Source organism: Lacerta agilis, chromosome 1, assembly GCF_009819535.1.
Source record: "Lacerta agilis isolate rLacAgi1 chromosome 1, rLacAgi1.pri, whole genome shotgun sequence".
In the NCBI taxonomy this organism is placed as follows: Eukaryota; Metazoa; Chordata; class Lepidosauria; order Squamata; family Lacertidae; genus Lacerta; species Lacerta agilis.
The window spans coordinates 44,329,047-44,350,987 of NC_046312.1; the positions used below are offsets into that span (position 1 = coordinate 44,329,047).

Below are 21,941 nucleotides of genomic sequence, written 5' to 3' on the forward strand. Positions count from 1 at the left end.
AGGTAACAGGAGGCAGATATTCCTCTGCCTAGCTCAGAGAAGAAGGAGGAAGGGCCAATTCATATTCCACTCTCCTGACCAGTATCCCTATGTGGAGCTGACTAATCAGGAGGTGGGATACCTTGGGGAAATATGTGTGCTGGGTAAGATGCCCCCCCAGCAGGCTAGGTGCCTCAATCTCGCTAGAGATGGCTTAGATCACCCCTTTCCCCCAGATCATCAAAAAGAGACCCCTCCTTGGAAGCAGGAGCCACAATTACTAGGTCCATAAAATTCTGAAAGAAACCAGGGTAGGGAAATAAAAGAAGGGTGAGCACTGAATTAGTTCCTGGAGTTTGCTTCTGAGCAAATTTCAAAGGTGGCCAATTAAGAGTAAAGCCCAAGTCAACCTTCTGGACGATGACTAGGATGTCTTCCCAGAGCATTTCTCCTTGTAAACCTTGGCATAGGTTAGTGCTCAGAGATGACGCAAGACATTCTGTTGATGGCAGAATATCCAAATGTCACCTTCATGGTGCCAAGTATACAGGTGAAACTCGAAAAATTAGAATATCGTGGAAAAGTTCATTTATTTCAGTAATTCATCTTAAAAGATGAAACTAATATATGAGATAGACTCATGACATGCAAAGTGAGATATGTCAAGCCTTTATTTGTTATAATTGTGATGATTATGGCGTACAGCTGATGAAAACCCCAAATTCACAATCTCAGAAAATTAGAATATTAAATGAAATCAACAAAACAAGGATTGCAAATAGAACAATATTGGACCTCTGAAAAGTAGAAGAATGCATATGTACTCAGTACTTTGTTTGGGCCCCTTCTGCATCAATTACTGCCTCAATGCAGCATGGCATGGATGCTATCAGCCTGTAGCAGTGCTGAGGTGTTATGGAAGACCAGGATGCTTCAATAGCGGCCTTCAGCTCTTCTGCATTGCTTGGTCTCATGTCTCTCATCTTTCTCTTGGCAATGCCCCATAGATTCTCTATGGGGTTCAGGTCAGGCGAGTTTGCTGGCCAATCAAGCACAGTAATCCCATGGGCATTGAACGAGGTTTTGGTACTTTTGGCAGTGCGGGCAGGTGCCAAGTCCTGCTGGAAAATGAAGTCAGCATCCCCATAAAGCTCGTCTGCAGAAGGAAGCATGAAGTGCTCCAAAATCTCCTGGTAGATGGCTGCATTGACCCTGGACTTAATGTCACCAGCAGATGACATGGCTCCCCAAATCAACACAGACTGTGGAAATTTCACACTGGACTTCAAGCATCTGGCATTGTGTGCCTCCCCATTCTTCCTCCAGACTCTGGGTCCTTGGTTTCCAAATGAGATGCAAAAGTTGCTCTCATCAGAGAAGAGGACTTGGGACCACTGAGCAACAGACCAGTTCTTTTTTTCTTTAGCCCAGGTAAGACGCTTCTGACATTGTTTCTTGATCAGGAGTGGCTTGACAAGAGGAATACGACATTTGAAGTCCATCTCCAGGATCCGTCTGTGTGTGGTGGCTCTTGATGCACTAACTCCAGCCTCAGTCCACTCCTTGTGAAAGTCCCCAACACGTTTGAATGGTCTTTTCCTGACAATCCTCTCCAGGCTGCAGTCATCCCTGCTGCTTGTGCACCTTTTTCTTCCACACTTTCCCCTTCTGCATAACTTTCCATTAATGTGCTTTGATACAGCACTTTGGGAACATCCAACTTCTTCTGCAATTACCTTCTGAGGCTTTCCCTCCTTATGGAGGTTCTCAAAGATGGTTTTCTGCACAACTGTCAGGTCAGCAGCATTTCCCATGATTGTGATTCCTACTGAACCAGACTGAGAGACCATTTAAAGGCTCAGGAACCCTTTGCAGATGCTATGGATTGAGTACTGCACCTTTTCACAATATTCTAATTTTCTGAGATTGTGAATTTTCACAATATTCTAATTTTCTAAGATTGTGAATTTGGGGTTTTCATCAGCTGTACGCCGTAATCATCACAATTATAACAAATAAAGGCTTGACATATCTCGCTTTGCATGTCGTGAGTCTATCTCATATATTAGTTCCACCTTTTAAGTTAAATTACTAAAATAAATGAACTTTTCCACGTTATTCTAATTTTTCGAGTTTCACCTGTATAATAATAAACTGATAGTTAACAGTAGACTTCCAAATCAGGCTTGCTCAGCCTATTACAAAGCTAGTCTTTTCCTCTCTTATCCCTTCTACCCACCATCCCAAATAATCTTCTCATTCCTACATTGGAACTCTATTTGCATAAACAAGCTCTTACTGCTAATGGCTGGCAGTGCAAGAATCGTCACAGGGAAGTTTTAAGCTGGAGCCATAGAGCAGCCCCCTGATAACTGCTAGGCTGGATACAGCCTGCCAACCATTTATTGCTGCCCCCGTTTCTGCTATTCTAAGCAAACAAAAGTAGTTTTATAAGACCTTGGTAGCCCACAATACATGGTTAGTGGGCTGTATCTGGCGTGATGGTTCACAAATTATCCAAGTCATCAATGTGCATAACACATTTGCTTAGCACCAGTGGGACTCCAGACAGCCATGTGGCACTCTGGTGTGAGAAAAAGTATTGCTTAGAACAAATTATCACAGCATTTCCCCCAAGAGCGGCTATAAAAATACAAATAGAGTTTTGCATGTGCAACTGAGTTTTCAACTTCCTTCCTAACACAGCCCCTTGCACCTTCTGAAAAATGGTTTCTGAAGGTCAAGGAACCTTCTGGAACAGCATGGGATGCAGTTCTGTGACCATAACTGGGGTGAAAAATCAGAGGTTCCACAGAAGCATTTTTTGGCCCAAAGCCCTTGATTATGAAAGCTGCCCAAACAAAGAGCAAAAAGCAAATGAAAACATTTTGAAGCATTTCCGCAATATTTTTACCTGAAGGTTCACAAAACAGAAAAGACAAATACAGTGGTACCTTGGTTTGCGAACAGCCTGGTTTGCATACGTTTTAGATTACAAACACGTCAAACCCGGAAGTGCGTGTCCTGGTTTGCAAACTTTTTTTGGATTACAACCCATTTTTTTATTTTTTATTTTTTTGGATTACGAACAAAAAATTTTTGGAGGCCCCATTGGCGAAAGCACACCTTGGGTTACAACCTGTTTTGGTTTACAAATGGACGTCCAGCACGGATTATGGTTGTAAACCAAGGTACCACTGTGCTCAAACCCTCCCTGCCCCAAACTAGTGATTCAATACATGAATAAATTTTTTCTACACACATCTTACATATTAAAATACAAATGTTTTATCTTCTGTCAAAATAAAGCACCTTTCAAATTCTAATTTTATAAGGTTACTGAAGCAAAAGGCACTTCCTACATTGGCTCTGGACTGATTACAAAGCGATGGATTGTTTTTTAAAGCATCTTAACAGGAACAACAACAAAAGCCACCTCCACAAATGCACCCTGGCAGGGAGTAGACAAAAGGCAAGAGAATGTCAGCATAAAACCCTGCACTGCTGCATACACCCTTTAACACAAAGAAGAGAATCCTATTCAGAGACTCAACCAATTACACAAAATGTGGCCTTCAAATACTTGCCAAGTCTATGCATGTAAGGATGCTGCTGAACCAGCACCACGTTGACAGAGAAGTATTGTGTACAAATCAAGGCTTCTGACAGTTCTAGGGAAACGAGCACTTTCTGCAGCCTCTTCTCAAAAGTAACAAGTGCTTGCTACCACAGTAATTAAACCTCTAGCCAGAACATATCCTGCCTCCAACAACTAGCAAATTTTAAGGAGTTCCATGGAATGCAGTATCTGGAAGAGGGCATGGCTGTCAAAAAGGAACAGTTAACGGAAGCACCCTAGGCTGCAACGTTTTGTTGCAGGCCTCCCTTATGTAGGCAAAATATTCATGTTTAAAACTGCAATGAAATGTGTCACAAGTTTGCTGCAATATTCACACGCTTTCCTTGCAATTTCCTATTATCCATTATTAAAAGAATAATAGACCTTATATGTCTAAGTTAACAATCACCATGCTTTATCTGCTAAGGCAACACAATGGCTAGACTGTTAATTAAACAAGCCATTCCAAACAATCTATGTTTAAGACGCCTTTCATAAACCAATTGCTATTTTAAAATCTATAATTAAGGTTTTAAAAACACAGAGCGAAGCAATGCAGTGCTAATGGGTGTTCGCTCGTGCAATGGGGCTTCTCCTTCCTTTCGTCCCCCTTTATCCTCTCTGAACATCCCCAAAATTTGCCCTGGAGTGTCTATGGACACTCTAGAGCATATTTTGGTGGCACAAGGGGGCTGAAGGGGGGCCGAGAGAAACCAGAAATCCCACTGTGCAGGCAGATTTTTGTTCCAAAAGGAGACTGACATCTCACAATCAGTAATGACCACATTAAGCGTCTTCATAAAGGGTTATTAATCATCTAACCTTTTAAAAAGAACATTACTTTCATACATTTAAATATGTGAATTGCTACTGTTGGCAATAAATATTATGTGACACTATACTCATCAAAGGGAGGGGGAGAATCACAACTTCTTCATAAAAGTTTTTATTTTGAATTGAGTATTTAAATAGCTGAGGTGCCGAGATGAACTCTGAAGAAAGTGGGGGGGGGGAGATCCACTGAGTTTGGTGAGCTTATAACTCTTCCTTCCTTGGCTTCAACTGATCACAATTGCTCAGAAAAATAAAATAAAAAATAAAAAATTCCTTCCAGTCGCACCTTAGAGACCAACTAAGTTTGTTCTTGGTATGAGCTTTTGTGTGCATGCACACTTCTTCAGATACACTGAAACAGAAGTCACCAGACCCTTATATATAGTGAGAGAGTGGGGAGGAGTATTACTCAGAAGGGTGGTGGGAATGGGTGATTGGCTGATAGGTGTGGAAAACCTGTTGACGACTGTTAACGACTGTAATTGGTCTTACAGGAAAAAGCAAGGGGTGAGATGGCTAAAAATAGCTTTGTCATGTATAATAAGAATCCAATGGAAGAAAAAATGGGGGAGAGAAAAAACCACAGTATTTTATGTTTAATATAATTCAATGACAAGGTATAATTTCTGCATGCCAAACATAATCTGTAAAGTAAATATTTGGTATTTAAAAACAAGTTTAAAAAGGAGGGGAGTTAGTCATCTGGGCTTTATTCAATGTGTTTTTTATAAGTCTGTTACTCAGAATAAATCCAGCTGCCTGGTGCTTATTTCTAGAGAGATCTCTGCATGTTCTGTGCTGTTTCACACGTAAAGCTGACTGGAAACACAAAATATTTGCAAAAACAAATCTAGCTCTTGTCTTAATGTCATCTGTGCTCTCCAGCTTGACTACAATTTTATCAGTGATTGTCAAAAGAAGAAACATGTTGAGCATTAAGCCAGATTCATAGGGTTGCCATATTTCAAAATTGTTTTAATAGTGATTTCCCTGATTCAGCAATTTTCCTGACATATGACAAGCCTACAGATTTATAACTTTTAAGAAGAAGAAGAAGAAGAAGAAGAAGAAGAAGAAGAAGAAGAAGAAGAAGAAGAGTTTGGATTTGATATCCCGCTTTTCACTACCCGAAGGAGTCTCAAAGCGGCTAACATTCTCCTTTCCCCCCCCCCCAACAAACACTCTGTGAGGTGAGTGGGGCTGAGAGACTTCAGAGAAGTGCGACTAGCCCAAGGTCACCCAGCAGCTGCATGTGGAGGAGTGGAGACACGAACCCAGTTCCCCAGATTACGAGCCTACCGCTCTTAACCACTACACGACACCTGTAGGCAGTGAAACTTTATGACACAGGTGGATGGCAATCTAACTCCTAAAAAACAATTCCCTAAGAATCCTGGCCAAAGGGGAGGTATGGAACAAATAAGCCTCTTAAATACAGGAGTGGGGAGAAGGGAGAACCAAAGAAAAACAAGCTAAGTGACATTGTAGGGTGGGGCCAGAGCTTTAGATGTACTGGATATTATTCAGCTTAGGAAAGAGCCGGGAAGGGAGTGGCTGTATTTTTTGCCTGCTTCATGTGTTAACTGTTTGTTTTTATAATTTATATTGAAATGAAAACTGATCTAGGGATCTTAATTTTTTTTTAAAAAAAGTATTGGGGTAAACCTTATTAGCTGGCTGTCACAAGTCACACCAGCCTTTTGTCCTTGATGCTCAAGTTGTACATTGCAAAGTTTATTATTAGAATGTTAATGCTGTAAATCAGTGCGGGGATCCTTTCCTCAAAATCCATGATCTTCAAAGCCACCAGCAAGATGCAAATAATGATAATCAAAACAATACAAATCTAGCAATAACATCTGTGTCCCATGTTTCCTCCAAAGAGCTAAGGGTAGGCTGAAGAGACAGTGATGCCCAAGGCCATTCAGTGAGCTTCACAGCTAAGCAGGAGCTTAAACTCCAGACCCTTCAAGCCTTTGGCCCCTGGCCTGGAGGTTCCCCAAACCTGAGTTAGAAGAACCACTTTGGATGCCCCTTCATATGCATGGAACACTCTGTAACTTCAGTCAGGCAACAAACTGCAGAAAGATCAAGACCCCTATGCTCTCTCTTAACCACCCCAGATGATTTTGCATAAGCCTCAACCCCCTCAGGAGTCTCTAGCCATTGCTGCATGTTTGTCAAAGCTCCAGATTCTTTTAAAAGCCTGCTGAATCTGCAAACGAGGATACTGGGTGGAACCCAAGAGAGCGCTGCCTAGGAATTCTACTGATAGTTCTACATCCATTGGTTGGTTGGTTGGTTGGTTGGCACTGATTGTCCTAGGAGACAATGGAGGAGTGTATCTTTGCGGGTGAAGTCAAACTGTTGGGGAGTTACAATGCCTACTGTGTAGAGACTGATATGGGAGAGACATGTGTTGTTGCAGCAGGGGCAGATGAAGGTGTCCAGCTGTGCTGCTTCACAACCATGCACCATGGTGTTTCTTCTCTTTGCGCTCCTCCCAGTAGTCATTCCTCCTCTGCTTTGCCAAAGGGCCTGGTGACTGAAGTCAGCTCTCCCTGGGGCACATCCTTGGGGATCTACTGATCTCATTTTGGGCATTTCTAGTTAGGCAGTAATAGCAGTGTTGGAGATTCATTCCCTGTGTCTGCAGTCATGGGATTGTTATCTATCACATGACGGTATATGTTTTGATTCCACAAAGTGGGAAGTGATAGAGACAGGATGTTTGTGTTACTGTGTTCCGTGAAGTGCAACTATTGTCTTTTGTTCTTTCTCTTTGCTGTCTGAAGCTAGAGAGAGAGGGAGCCATGTTGCAGTGCTCCGTGTGTGTTTATATGTAAATAAAAGTAGATTAGCCAAAATGCTGAGTTCTGTTACGCAACTGCGCAAACTCTGCGGATCCGTAAGTGTGCTGGTGTTTCTTGGCATCAGTCGCTGTGATGTTCGGGCTGAAGAAAGCTTTAGAAGCTCCTGAACGATCGACCAGGAGGGAGAGAACATGCCAGTCAGGCACGTGTCTCTGCCAGGGTCCTACTCGTGAGTAGGAGATCCTAACAAGCAGTGATATTCAATTACTTTTATTTAACAAGGAACCAGTTAGAAACTATGCTGGGTGGATGCCAATGGATAAGTTCCTGCCCCTGAATATTCTGCTTTTCTCATTTCAACCAAACATTAGGAAGAAATTTCAGATGGTACTAACTGTTTAATGTTGGAACGGACTGCTTTAGAAGATGGTGGACTCTCCTTCATTAGAGGTTTCTAAAGAGATGGTAGATGGCCACTGATCAGGGCTTTAGAGTAGATGACCTCTATGGTTAATTATGGTTAGTAAGGAAAATATTCACATCTGTTCCAGCCTGCTTTTATTTTTACTTCTCACACACATGCACATAAACAATCTGATTTAGATTCAAATTCAAAATCCGCACAAGCAAATTACCTACGGCACATGTGTAGGCGTATGCCTGTTCCTCTGCATCAAACAGCTTTAATCAGCCTTTCCACACTATTTTTTTGATTGCAGTTTATATAATAACGTCACATGGGTAAGAGTTCTATAAAAGTAAGTTTAACTCATTCTAGGATGGAATTTTGTAAGCCTATTTGGCTGTTGGTTATTTGTGACTGAAAAAAGGCCTCCCATGGATGAGACAGAGAAAAAGTCAAGAATTTATTAATTAAAAAAATAAAATCACAGCATAGGGCGCTATCCTTTTAAACCCACTGAAATCAATGGACTTTAATTTTCAAAATTAAAAAGTTATAGGTGGCAATTTATCAATTAAAATTTCAGCCCTTTTATTTTACTGCCGTAACCATTAGCCTACAGGCGGCAACCGTTTTATCTACGTCCAACTGATGCACGATCGCCAGCGCATGGGTCCTTTTGGACCCAGAAGAGGGCAGAATGGGGGCGTAATGGGGGGCAGGGCATAACACAGTGGGGTATGCTTCTCAGTAGAATAAACAGACGCCTTTCCAGTCAAGCAAATAGATGTTTTTCCCACCATGCAAACTGCACCCCCACCCCGTCCCACTCCTGGTCTAGATCCAGAGGCTCAGTTGGCTGGATGGGAATCCTTCAGCCCACTGACGAGCAGTTCCTCATCACTACCGTAGAACAGGACTGGCTTTATTGCATTAAAAGAGAGAGAGAGAGAGAGAGAGAGAGAGAGAGAGAGAGAGAGAGAGAGAGAGAGAGGTAAAAGACTAGAGGAGACTCCTCCTCTAGCAGGTGATACTAATACTAATACAAATACAAGAACATTGCTGTGAGACTTGACCATCCTCTGTGTTGCCCTTCCATCTGGAGCTGGCTGTGGGGTTCCATCCAGTGTCAATCAAGCCTTGTGTATCTCAATGCAGGTCTGAATATATTTTTCTTTACTTGACCAATATCTATTAAAGTCAGCTCCAATTTTTCATCCAATTACATTTTTGTCTCTTTGTTACACAGTGCTATTCGCTGCTATTACACATAATTTATCAGTGGTGGGGGACAAAAACTTCACCTGTCTATTGGCTGCACTCTCCATGATTATAAAGTTCTAGAAGATTTAATTAATTAGGGGCATGAGCTGCTGATGTGAGATACCAAAAGCATTAAGAATGAAATTTAACATGTTTTAAGGCTCCTTCTTTCAGCATCTTCCATCTCTCTCTTCCCCCCCCCTTTCTCTCACACACAGTCACACTAAGGAAATTGCTATTATCATCAACTTAATGCTTTTAGTGGTGTAAAAGATAAATATAAAACTTCAGAGATATGTGAAACCTATGTGATTAATCTGTAAACTCTATACTGCGCCACAATGTGGAGGTTGGCTCTTCACTTCAAAATGTAGATGCTGAGAGATGGCAAATCACAACAATTTTGCGCTAATTCATATTTGCCTGATAACTCACGCCCTCCTAAAATAAAGCTAAATTATATGTTTAATCTGCAGAGAGACTAAGAGTAACAAAGAAGTAAGAAACATGGGTTGATTTCACTCAAAAGTAGTTTCAGATTGTCACAGATACGTTTATAATTAATTTCCAGAGGAGTAACTGTGTTTAGTCTGCTGCAGCCTTGCGGCATCTCAAAGACTAACCAAACTTATAATTAATGCGAGCAAATGAAAGACAGCACTAGTGTGCACATGCATTTGCATGTAAAAAGGAAAAGCATTCAACTGAGTGGATTTTGCAAAGCACAAAGTGAGGAAGCCGGTCAACTGGCTAATCAAACAGTATCGCTAACTCTGCCTCCTATTATTTCACAGCAGTCAAGTCCTTCAGGATGCCAAGAATGCTCTTGTGTAGGTTGCTGCCTACCTTTTCATTTGCATCCTGGTGTGACATTTGATGGTAATCAGGAGTGTAAAGGCCCTTTGCTCTCAAGCTCTGCATACACACCACCCACTCACCCATTATTTAAGAGCGGACATCCTTAGCCCTAAACGATATCCAAAGCAATATTTATAAACTGACTTTTATATTTCATACCAAAGTACCTGAGAGCAGAAATTGCTCTAAATGTTTGAGAGTGTTTTCTTGTGTCATGCTTTTTACTTGGATACAGAATGCAAAATAGAAAATATGTGCTTTGCAGGACAAGTGAGAAATTTCATCTGTACAGAAACAACTATTTTTGTTGTTAAATACACGTGAGAAGCTATTGGGAAAAGATTAGGTCCCTAGCTATTTTTATTTAACATGCACTTGCTTTTTCATTTGCTTCACTAGAACTATACCTGTACTTTGTATCAGTGAAAGTACAATAATATACAGCGGTACCTCGACTTACGAGCAACTTGACTTCCGTATTTTTCGACTTCCGAATGACCTCCGGAAGCGAAAAAATGGCCGCCGCTTCCGAAATTTTCGACTTGCGAAGGGAAAGCGGCGGCACGATACCTTGACTTACGAAAATTTGAATGCGCTTTTTTTGACTTCCGAATTTTTTTCCCGTTCTGAGATGGCGCCTTTGACTTACGAAGATTTTGACTTACGAGCACCTTCAGAACGGATTACTTTTGTAAGTCGAGGTACCACTGTAGTACAGCAAACTATCATGATCACATTATCAAGGAATATATTCAGCAACATAGGGTGGAATCAGACAACCATTTATCAAATGTGAATGAAATCATTTTGTGAGCTGGTTGTCTATAATCCTGCCAAACAGAAAGGAGAATTTTGCCCATGTATCAAAGGCAGACGTATGGTTATTCTTCAGGATCTTTGTTATTAGCCAATTCAAAGACTGGTTCATGGTTTGAAGCAGAAATTGAAAACATGTTGAAGTTAAATAATTCCATCTAGCTAACTGGGTCTTTGTGAGTTGTTCTTGCTATTTCCTGTTCCACATTCTGATGTCCCTGCTATTTCCTGTTCCACGTTCTGATGTGGGCTGTGTTCCCACCTCAGAATAGGAAGCAGATATGTAGAAAAAAAGAAGACACAATCCCTAGGATTATGTTGTCTTTCACATACATGGGATTTTCCAGAGTAAAGAAGAGTTCGTGGAAGAATTTCAGCACATGGGACTGTTGAATTAAAAAGGCTCAGTACCCAAGATCATGACACTCCTGACTGTCCTAAATGAATTGATAAACAAGAATAGCCAGTGATCACTACCTGTGGACAAATGTTTTGTGGGTTACTGAGCCTATAATAATTCCTGGGTGCTGGATAAACTGGTTGCATCTGGCTATTTTCCCAGGTGCTCAAGGTCCTCTAGTATAACTGAGCTCCTGGTGCGATGCTATGTTGATGAGAAGATAATTTAGAAAAGGATATATGTGAATAGTCATTTAGTGGAGATGAGCTACTATCTAAACCAGAATATTGGTTAATTTTCTGGGACAGGCGGAGAGGGTAAGGTAGAAAGATCATAGTGCAAGCCACAATATTAGAGAGTGCTCATTGTTGATGCAGAAGTGGAGAAATCTCCTGTGAACCTGTCTGATCAGACTATGCCTGGTTGGAAATCAGTCGATCAGTGATAGGGTCTATATGTGAAAGGACCAGAATCTGACAATTCTGTTTGACAGTTAGAAGTTTAATATGTTTTTTCCAGGAATCAGAAAAAACACACATAGTATAAAATAGATGCCAGTAACCTGCTAAGTGTCTGTCACTTGGCTTGAGATTATAGCAACTTTTCCATTAGCTGTGGCTTTGGAAGTGGGAAGACCTCAAACACTCTCTGTGCACTGTCTCAAACTTGACAACACAATCTCTTAGAATGATGTTTAGAACCCACCTGTTCCTGAATAATCTTTTTCCATTCCAGAGCAAACTCGGTTGGCACATTGCCCTCTGGGCCTGTAGGAGGAGATATTGAACACTAGCACCTGCTTTGCACCTCACCTTGTCCCTGCCCCAACTTCAGGTAGGGTTTGACTTTGTGTTGTAATACTTATAGCTAGACTGATTAAAGCAACAGCAGAAGCTATGAGCATTGCTTGGGGAATACAATGCCAAGAGAATGAAAAGAAAGCCTATCCAAAATTGGGAGCATAGTCCAAACATTTTGGAGAAGTGGAGGAAATGACCTGAAGTGCTACTGAACAGATGAAAAATATAAAAGAAAACACCTCTTATAAAATCAAGGAGAGCTCATCAAATTTATCTTAAAGTGCAGTTTCTACACTGCATTCACAGAAGAAGCCACAAAGTTTTTATAGACAATATCTTCTATAGCAGCAATTTTAGTTCTGGAAACCTTGGGAGCAGGAGGTACAAGTCGGGGATAGGTTCAAAAACATGCTAGGCCACAATTACTATAAATGCTTCATCACTCTGGACTACAACATTATATCAACATGTAATTGACATGCTGAAAGGGCACATCTGAATGCTTCTGCAAGTAGGACAGCAGAGGTGTCATCAGAAACTGCAAAACCAGCAGGGTCCAAGAGTCAATATTCTTTAGTGGACTTCTGGCTAGCTGTTTTTGCTGAAATAGTAATTTTCATCAAGTCCCCAACCCCACCAGCCCACTATGGCATATCCCATTCTGTTATCCCCATGAGCAAGAGAAGCTTCTGGGGGCAGAGGGGGCTGCACTGTGTTGGAGGAATCAGTGTTGGAGGAATCAGGTGTTCTTCATGCACAAACAGAAACATAATAGGAAATTCTTTCCAGTAGCACCTTAGAGACCAACTGAGTTCGTTCTTGGTATGAGCTTTCGTATCTGAAGAAGTGTGCATGCACACGAAAGCTCATACCAAGAACGAACTCAGTTGGTCTCTAAGGTGCTACTGGAAAGAATTTTCTATTTTGTTTCGACTATGGCAGACCAACACGGCTACCTACCTGTAAACAGAAACATGTCTGCTAGTGCAAAGCCTCCTGTGATGAGGCCGGAAGAGATGCCGAGGCTGTTCCCACCCCCACCCCCATGTTAGGAGGGTGAGGCTGGAAGAACAGAGGCAGGAGACAGGTTGTTTCTGCTTTATAAGCCACAGAGAAATAGGAAGAAAGGAAGCTGGAGGACAGGGCAAAGAGAGAAACAGAAATATATCCCCAATCCTATCCTATAATGAGCTGGGGCTCTCAGGTGCAAAGCATGGGCCAAGAGAAGCTCTAAGCCCTGGGGGCTGAAAATGATCTACAGGTAATGGTGTTCTGGAGAATATCCTACAACCTTTGGAAAGAACCATATACTTTGGCCCAGAATATGCAGTGAAATTCTGACAGTTCTAAATATGGCTAGTACAGTATATTCTTAGACAATACACACATGTTAAACACCTAAGTTACACAAAGCACACTGTAGGAAGTGCATGGGAAGCAGTCAGAGAAAAAAGGTAGCTCCAGTAACTGTATCCTCCTGGCATTGATGCAGCCAACAGGCCCCCAGGCTCTGCACTAAAAATTCCATTTTCATACATCTAATTAAAGTCCCTTCTTCAAAATCAATTGTCCCAACTTTACCCCACAGACTAATTTTACTTTCATAAATACAGAAGAGGAAAACAATAAGACTCAAAACATCAAGGTAGAGAGAGAAACCTCTACCAAACAATCAAAATAAATAAGGGAGGAAAGGAAGCATACATGAAACACCTTCCTTTTTGTGGGAGCTTCATCTGGCTATCTTAAGAATGAAAAATCAGCACAATAGTTGGTAAGGGCTGGAGGAGATTCCACCCAACACCTGCTGTTGCAGTTGGCTTAATAGCAGTCCTTTGCTAGATTTGACAATTACACCCACATTCCCCTGTGAGGGATTAATTGTTTGCTAAAAATAAAAAGGAGATTTGCATTTCAAGTGAACTGCCTGAGCAGTGTGCTATTTCACAGAAGGTGAAATTAATCAACCTTCTTGCTGATGAACCCAGATTTTATTTCAGATGTCCCATCAAAAATATGTATTTTAGTATGTTCTACAGCTCACTAGAACAACACACAGTAATAAAATTAATCATATACTATGGCAGTGTTGAGGAACCTTTTGCCCACAGGGCTAATTAAGCCTCCGCATTTGGTCCACGAGGTGATGTCAGGTGTGGGACAGGTAAAGGTGCCTGAAAAACCCTGTACCTTTGCAAATGGCACCAATCAGCTAATAGGTGATTATTGCAATTTTACAGAAGGGAGATGAAAGAGCAAACTATCAGCTGTGCCTACAAGCACCATGATGGTCACTGCCTGCAATGGCACAAAAGGGATTGGAAAGCACTGGCAATCAGCCGATTGGTGGTGCCTGCAAAGCCCTATACATTGGCTCAAACAGTTCGATGTCAAACCATGTGACAAAAGGAAAACAAATCACCTGATGTCAATCAGTCATTTTATTTGTATGCCACCTTTCCAAAGTTAAAACCATGTTCCAGGTGGCTTACAACGTATAAAAACTACATAACTACAAATATAACAAAACTAGTCATAAACAATAAACAAAACTTCAAAAAGTATGCAACAAAATCAAACAACTTCCACATAGATCCTAAGATCCAAAATAAAGATATAAAATATAAACAGCAGCAAAAACAATCCCCGCCAACAACCCTCCTAAACAATCCCCTCTAGCCCAAGATACTGTTCAGCAGCCTCAGCTTTCGTAGCTGTAGTCAGTCAAGGACCTACCCTCCTGGCCAGGTGGGAAAAGGCCTGCAAGGCAGGGAGGGAGCAGGAGTTCCAGGACTTACAACCGAGATGTCACTGTACCATCAATTGACTGACATCCTGCCCATCTGTCGAAGTTGGGGCACAGGAGTAAGGAGGTAAGGATCTGGCCTAAACCACTTCCCCATCCTATGGGTTGGAGTCAGAATTCCCCTTCCACAAATGGAATGTCCATTCTTTTCGCTGAAGGCTTCTGAACCAGCAGGGGGATCCTGGGGGCTGAAGGAGTGGGAAGCAACACTTGACGATTCCCCTCTCCTCCTGTAGACCTCAGTGTCATTTCCCACACTGTTCCCCAACTCTCCAGAGCAGGTTTTCAGAGAATGCAATGCAACAGGTTGCAGTGGAAGGAGAAAACCAGCCAAGGTCACCTCCCTCTCTTTCTATTTGTAGAACCAAAGTCTTGATTTAAGCCTAGGAATGAAGCCAAATGGTTTCACATGTACACATATGGATCTGGCATATAAGAGGTACAATGGGAAATGAAAGAAGCACCTACTATAGCTTCATGGCATCCTGGCAAATTCATGAACTTCATTTTCAGCATCCACACAGTAAAAAGTAAAACCTAGAGAAAACAAACAATATGCCACTATTACAAAACATTCAGGGGACAATCAATTGTTACAAATGACAACAACCATGATAAGGCAAGTCAAGAAGAAAGGGTGGAAAGGCTAAGTTGATGAAAGAGAAACAATTTCCAAAAATCCAGGGACAGTGTTCAAACCAGTTGGGTGCAAACAGAGGGCAGACGTATTTATTTCAAAACAACTATTCACTTGATTTTGTAAAAATCTATTCACTGTTTTTGAACTCTTGAAAAAGTAGATGGTTGCCTGAGGATACAGACTGGAATGCCGACCAATACAAGAGGTATACTTTGTACTGAGCATAGTGATACCTTGCTATTGTAAAAAAAAAAAATAGTGTGTGATGGAAACCACAAAACAATCCCTTCAACAGATGCCTAGACATATTTCACAAGAGCAAAATATGTGGGAAATTGGATAGTCTATTTGGCTGGTTTATTTCATTTATATCCATACTTCTGTCTCAAAAGAGTCAATCAAGGTGGCTTATGTCAGTAAGAAATATAAAACAATAAAACCATGATATTTTGAATTGTATTGGAGAACTGAGACAGCAAGTTAAAAGTTGTTTGTTTTTTTAATTTAACAAAATTAAACAAAATCAACTCGCTACCTGGAAAGACAAATGCCTGTCAGAATAATAAAAGGCCTTCACGTGGTGATGCAAAAGCATCAAGAAGGGAGCCAACTTAACCTCCCTATGCTGAAGTCCCCCATTCTGGGTGCAACCACAGATGGATGGGATGTGGTCTGCTCTTGATGGGGTTAGACTCCCCGTGAAGGAGTGGCTTGGGGGTACTTCTGGATCCACTGATGTCACTTGAGGCTCAGGTGGCCTCAGTGGCTCAGAGTGTCTTCCAGCAGCTTTGACCGGTAGCCCAGCTGTGTCCACAAACAGTATTAGCATCACATTAATTTTGCTTGGCACTGCGGAGTCTGCTGGTTTGTTTGGCATGTATAAAATATCACCAATATTACAATTGAAAATGTGAACTTATGCAGATGCCAGGTAGCCTGACAAACAGTGTGTGGAACCTGTGCCTTGGCCAATTTTAAAATCCACAATGTACATATGGCAATTTTAAGCCAAGCTCTCCTCACACCCTGAAGTAACAACCTTATTGCTTCTGTTTAAAAAGTTTCATCTAACAGGAGGACAATAACAGAGCAGAACTTAATTAAACAGAGAAAGGCTGTGATATTTAAATGAAAAAAGAGCTATGCATATTCTATTGACTGTAAAGATCACTCGAGGTATCAAAAGCCAGGACCAATATACTAGCAGAATACAGACTTAATTGACATTCTAAGGAATTACCAAATTAATCAAAATGTGTTGGTATGAGATAAAAATTCTATACAATATATGAGCTCAAAAGGGTATTAACTGAACCCATTTCTTGAAAATAGAAATTTTTTAGAACAGAAATCACTTTATTTTAGATTTCCTTTTAGTGGCTAAATAGCCTTATAGAAGAAGCAACCCAACGCAGGCATAACTATGGGAAGGACCACCTCAAATCCTACTGCGGTTTCCCATTTCACCACCAACAGTGAGAAGTCTTGATGACTTACTGCATGTTGATTTTGTTTACTGTGTGTTTCAAAAAAATGCATTACTACATGTAGCCTGTCTTCAAACGATTTCTATTCTGAAAGGTAATAAAATAATAAATATGCCACCAATTTGATGCTTAGCATCGCCAAAATAAAAACACTTTTAATGAGAACATTTGCCCCGGGCATTAGAATTTTCAGCATCTGAGTAAGAGCTGCAGGCGGTTCACTTGCTACAAAATTAGGTACCCCTTATTTCATCATTATTAAGGGCTATGGGTACCTGTACAAATTTAAATCTGTGCCAAAAAAAAGCCACGCTGAATTGTGTGATTATGCAAATGAGACAAGCTTGTATATATTTGCTTATTTTATGTAATATATTCTGCTTCTGCAAGTCATGAAGAAGGGCAAAAAGCAATTCAAAGTACTAAAGCCACAGCTACTGGCCACAATTCCGCTTTGGCATCAGATATTTTACTAGTCCAGGAATTGCTCAAGCTAGTATTTGCAGTTTGTGGATGAGATAATTTTTTGCTGAAAAGAAAAATGGAGATTGCATCTATGATCAAATTCTGCACTTCTCCAAACTTTTTAATTTCCTGTAAAAACCTTGGGAACGCTTATGTTAGGTTGTTCCACTCTTAAGACCACATCATCCGCAAAAGCCTTTGATTTATAAGTTCTACGCCTTAGTTCTATACCCTTGATATCCTTGTTTTCCCTTATAGTCTGCAACAGTATTTCCAACGTTGTAATAAACAATAATGGGGATAGAGGGCAGCCTTGTCTAGTTCCCTTCTTTATTTGGCATTGGTCTGAGAGATTATTATTTACTAATATTCTTGCAAACTGCTCAGTATATATTGCTTTGAGTCCTGCTAAGAAAGCAGAGAAGTTTGTTTTCTTGCTCTATTTATCCCCACATTTAAACCCACTCCATCTCCCAGAATACCTCGAATTCATGCATGCATATCGCTACCACATCCTCAGTCAAGAAGTCTTGAGTAGGCTTTTCTCACAAAATTATCTGTATAGGGAATGATAACACAGGGGTGGGGAATGTCACCTCCTGCCCCAACAATCCTGTCCCTACCATGCATACCCCATAAGTTTCTTTAGTTGTAGAAAGGTACGAATGTGTCTTCTAAGCACAACCGACAAAAGAGGAGCACAAGAAGAAGAACCATGCAGGATTAGGTCAAAGGCCTATGTAGTCCAGCACCCCGTACTCACAGTGGCTAGCCAGGTGTTCACATGAAGCTCAAAGTCAGACCTGAGTGCAACAACACTCTCCCCACTTGAGATTCCAAGCAACTGGTATGCAGAGACATCCATCACAAGGAGGCTCCTAAGCATGTTCAGCTGAATGCTCTTAGAAGGTCCCTTTAGACCAGCCTTTCTCAACCTTGGGTCCCCAGATGTTTTTGGCCTACAACTCCCATCATCCCTAGGTAGCAGGACCAGTGGTCAGGGATGATGGGAGTTGTAGGCCAAAAACATCTGGGGACCCAAGGTTGAGAAAGGCTGCTTTAGACCTTCCTGTTCAACACAGGAGGGTTGATGGTGTAGCATTCATGGCTGACACACGCAGCTCTAGAAGTGTGCATGCACACGAAAGCTCATACCAGGAACAAACTCAGTTGGTCTCTAAGGTGCTACTAGAAAGAATTTTCGATTTTGTTTTGACTATGGCAGACCAACACGGCTACCCACCTGTAACTAGCTCTACAGCGCTTACTCACCTTGTCAGTCCTTGTACAGGTATATCATCTGATTAACACTACAGTGTCACAACAATGTTGTGTCATATGACACATCTCTTTAGGAGAGAAATCTCAAAATGTTTTTTTAAATAAATTTTTATTATTTTCCTTATTCATCACAAGCCACACATAGAACAACGCAAAATTATTTCAGTTACAGGCTTGTGCACAGCACAGCAAAGTACAGTAAAGAAGCAAGGAAAGTATCCACCAATATAATATTATGAGAACTCCCATCTTATCACAAGGTTCCTGTGCTTCATGCATTACTCACTTTCAATGTTTCCCCACATGGCCTCTCCACATAGGCGTCTGAGAGACTTAAAATTGCTAAATTTCAAGAATCTGTATGTTGTTGGGATAGCTAAACGTCTATCTATTGAAACAAGAAGGTACCTGAAAAGAATAAAATAATTGCTAGATACTTCCAGAGAAAGTGGCTGCTATAGTCTGGGAGTCTCAGAATATTTCCAGGCACAGAAACCTGTTTATTTGACTAAATAAAGAGTTTAAGAAGATAAAACAGTATTATTGCACTATTGTGATTCTGCTCTGCTTTCCAGCTGCCAGTTTTAGACATGGTGGATTTAGACTGTTAGGCTTCTAAAAGACTGTGTTTGATTGCCAGCATCTTTGTTCTCTTACAAGTAAGTTCCTTTCCTCCGTTCCTTGAAAGCACATATCCTATTAGAAACAGTATGTGGCTGGCTGCCAAAGAAAGTTAAATAGATGCACCTGACTTAAAATATATTGGTTATCTACCTGTGGAAAATTACTTCTCCACATAGAGCAAATGCCCCTATCAACTCATCTCCATCCACCCTTCCCATTGCTTCTCAACCTTCCCTCTATCTGACACTATTTCCCACCCCTCATTCCTCTCATTCTTCCCCTCCACATCTTCATTCTCTCTGGACCAAGATTCCCACCCTGCACTGCCACACACTTTCAACAAGGTGGAGTGCCAGTACTGATCTCCCTGCCTCTCTTCTGTTACTATTTAAATAATAAAACCAAAATACATTAACTACACTCTAGGAAGTGACACTTTCAGGTTTAATTTACTAACATCCAGTGTATAATACTGTATGTTGTTGCAAAGAATGGAACCTTTTACATACTGTACTTCGTTAGCAAGAATTATGAGTAATTTTCTCTAATTTCAATTGTAACTTTAAAAAAAATACATTTCTTAGCCCAAAAACCCCCAAAACACTTGGGTTAATTAAGAAAAGTGGAAAGACTTTTTACCAACCACTGTTTTTAGCAAGTACTAAGAAAACAACTAGTAATAATAGATTATATTTATTCAAACTAAAAATCAAATAATTTAGGCTGCAATCCTATACAAATATACTTGGGATAAGTTCCCTTGAACCTAAGGGGGCTTATGTCTGAGTAGACATGTACACTTTGAATTACTTCACAACTGCCCTTATTGCTTATGTACAGGTTGCAGTCTTCTCTCCCAAATACAAAAATTGTTATTAAAAACAATATGGGAGCTTTATATGGTTATCAATTTTCTCATGTTTGCAGATGTTTTAAATTGCTTCTCTCTATTAATAAGATAATTGAGTATGTATGTGTATATGTATGATTGAGTTCATTTTTTTATTATTGTCATACTGTAACCTACAATGAAGAGTGCCTCAGCTTGAAATGCACCATGATTTGATATTTTCTGCTGAAGTCACTTGATACCCATTTTTTTTAAAAAAAAATTATGTGGATTTAGTCTTCCAGGTCAATTAAACTTTCAAGAAACAACCGCCATACTGGGAGTTGGGATAAAGATGCACTCTGCCCTGCTAAACATTTTAGGCATCCTGGTGAATTGCCCGAAGCCCTAATGTGTGAAGTTGCAATTATAAGAAGTTAGCAATTTAGGTCAGAAGCAGGGGATGGATTTATTCTGGACTAATTAATCCAGATTTATTGTGGTTTTTATAAGTGCCTGAAGGGCTCCAAGATAATGCAGAAGGCGGACTGGAAGTGTGAATGGACTGAATTCTAGTTTAAAGCAAGCAGGCTGCAACACATCCCTTCTATTGCTAAAATGATTAGTAGAGTGCAATTTTCTCCAGGCAAGAATGTCACCTCTTAGGGGGCACCACACTGGAGCCAGAAAATGATTGAAGCACAGCTTTTCAAACTGAGTCTCTTATCTAACCGCTAAATCAAGAGTGTAATGCTTAATGAATTGAAGATATCTACAGGCACCCAGCTGGCAACTTTACAAGTCCCTGCTGCAGAAATTCATGCAAGACTGGAACAGAGCAGGTCACAGCGCTCATGAAGCGAGTCTCAAACCCTTTGAGTATATTTCTGGGTAACAATGTGTAACTGCAAAAGAGAATCCAAGGAATCTGCTTTGCATAGGTATGTACAACATACTTTATTAATTATAAATTAGGTAGGGTTCATAAGAACAAAAGAATTCTACCAGTGAGTCCATGAATATCAAATGTGCTGAACACTGGCAGGTTAATATTAGGCAAGCAAATCTTAGTGCCACCTGATTTGCGAACAGTTTAACACCACACTGAAACCCACTATATGCAACATGTTCAAAGTAAAAGAATCTGTGCTCCTATATTCTATACTAGGAAGGTCTTTATCCTTGATTTAAAAATAATAATCATATTTTTAAAGAAATATTTCTTCATTAGTGGAAATACTAACAAGAATGCAGTTGGATAGATGGGCTTCATAAGAAAATAAGATAGGATTAGGCAGTGGCTCTGAGTGGCAGATAACAACATTACAATAGAGGGGAAGGTGGGAGAGAAACCTTCCACGGCAGCGAAAAGTTGTTGGTGTGTGTGCTAAAGCTTCCAATTATTATTCAGACTAAACATATACACCTCAGAGACTTTTTAAAAATGCTCTTTACTATGAACTAAAAGTATGTGCCATAAAGTATCTTATATACAGCTGAAGAGGATACAATATTTACATTCCCGCCTTCAGATATGATTTGAAGAAAATGTTTAGAAGTGCTAACTTAATTGAAAGTAATTGGAGATAGTTACCCAGAGACACAGTTAAAGATGATGTAGTGTAGTCTAGATATAAAAGGAAAGAATTGCACATGTTCTCCTAACTTGGGGAATTATGGTCTGTTTAAATTAGGGGATGAAAACAAACCAGAATCTGAAAACATGGTTCGCTCTTGTTGGTTGTCAAACACAACATAGGTTAAACAAGCCACAATTCCTGAAGTTTGATCATCACAGGAAACTGTGATCTCAGGCAGTAGCCATTTTGCACACGTCCAATTGATGTGTGGGTCCTTTTGGACGCGGTAGAAGGCTGAAGGGGGGGGGCGAAACAGGCTTATGAGCACTCCACTGACATGCGTGGGGGCCAGGAACGTACCCCCCCCCCGGCAAAGTGGGTGCCACCTGTAACATAAAATTAAAAGCATAAGCTTTTGACAAAAAAGGAGAAGCATATAAGCCC

General features: G+C 40.7%; 1 protein-coding gene across 6 annotated transcripts in view; it reads right to left on the reverse strand.

Moving 5' to 3' along the window:
- SIPA1L1 (signal induced proliferation associated 1 like 1) overlaps positions 1-21,941 on the reverse strand; it is a 116,337-nt gene that overhangs the window by 48,466 nt on the left and 45,930 nt on the right. For 5 of the 6 annotated variants that reach the window (XM_033146567.1, XM_033146551.1, XM_033146560.1 and 2 more), the window contains one exon: positions 15,060-15,128. The gene's annotated coding sequence lies outside the window, so the exon portion shown is untranslated. Of the gene's footprint in view, positions 1-15,059; positions 15,129-18,750; positions 18,873-21,941 lie in introns of all 6 variants that reach the window. The other variant, XM_033146542.1, reaches the window with a different exon arrangement.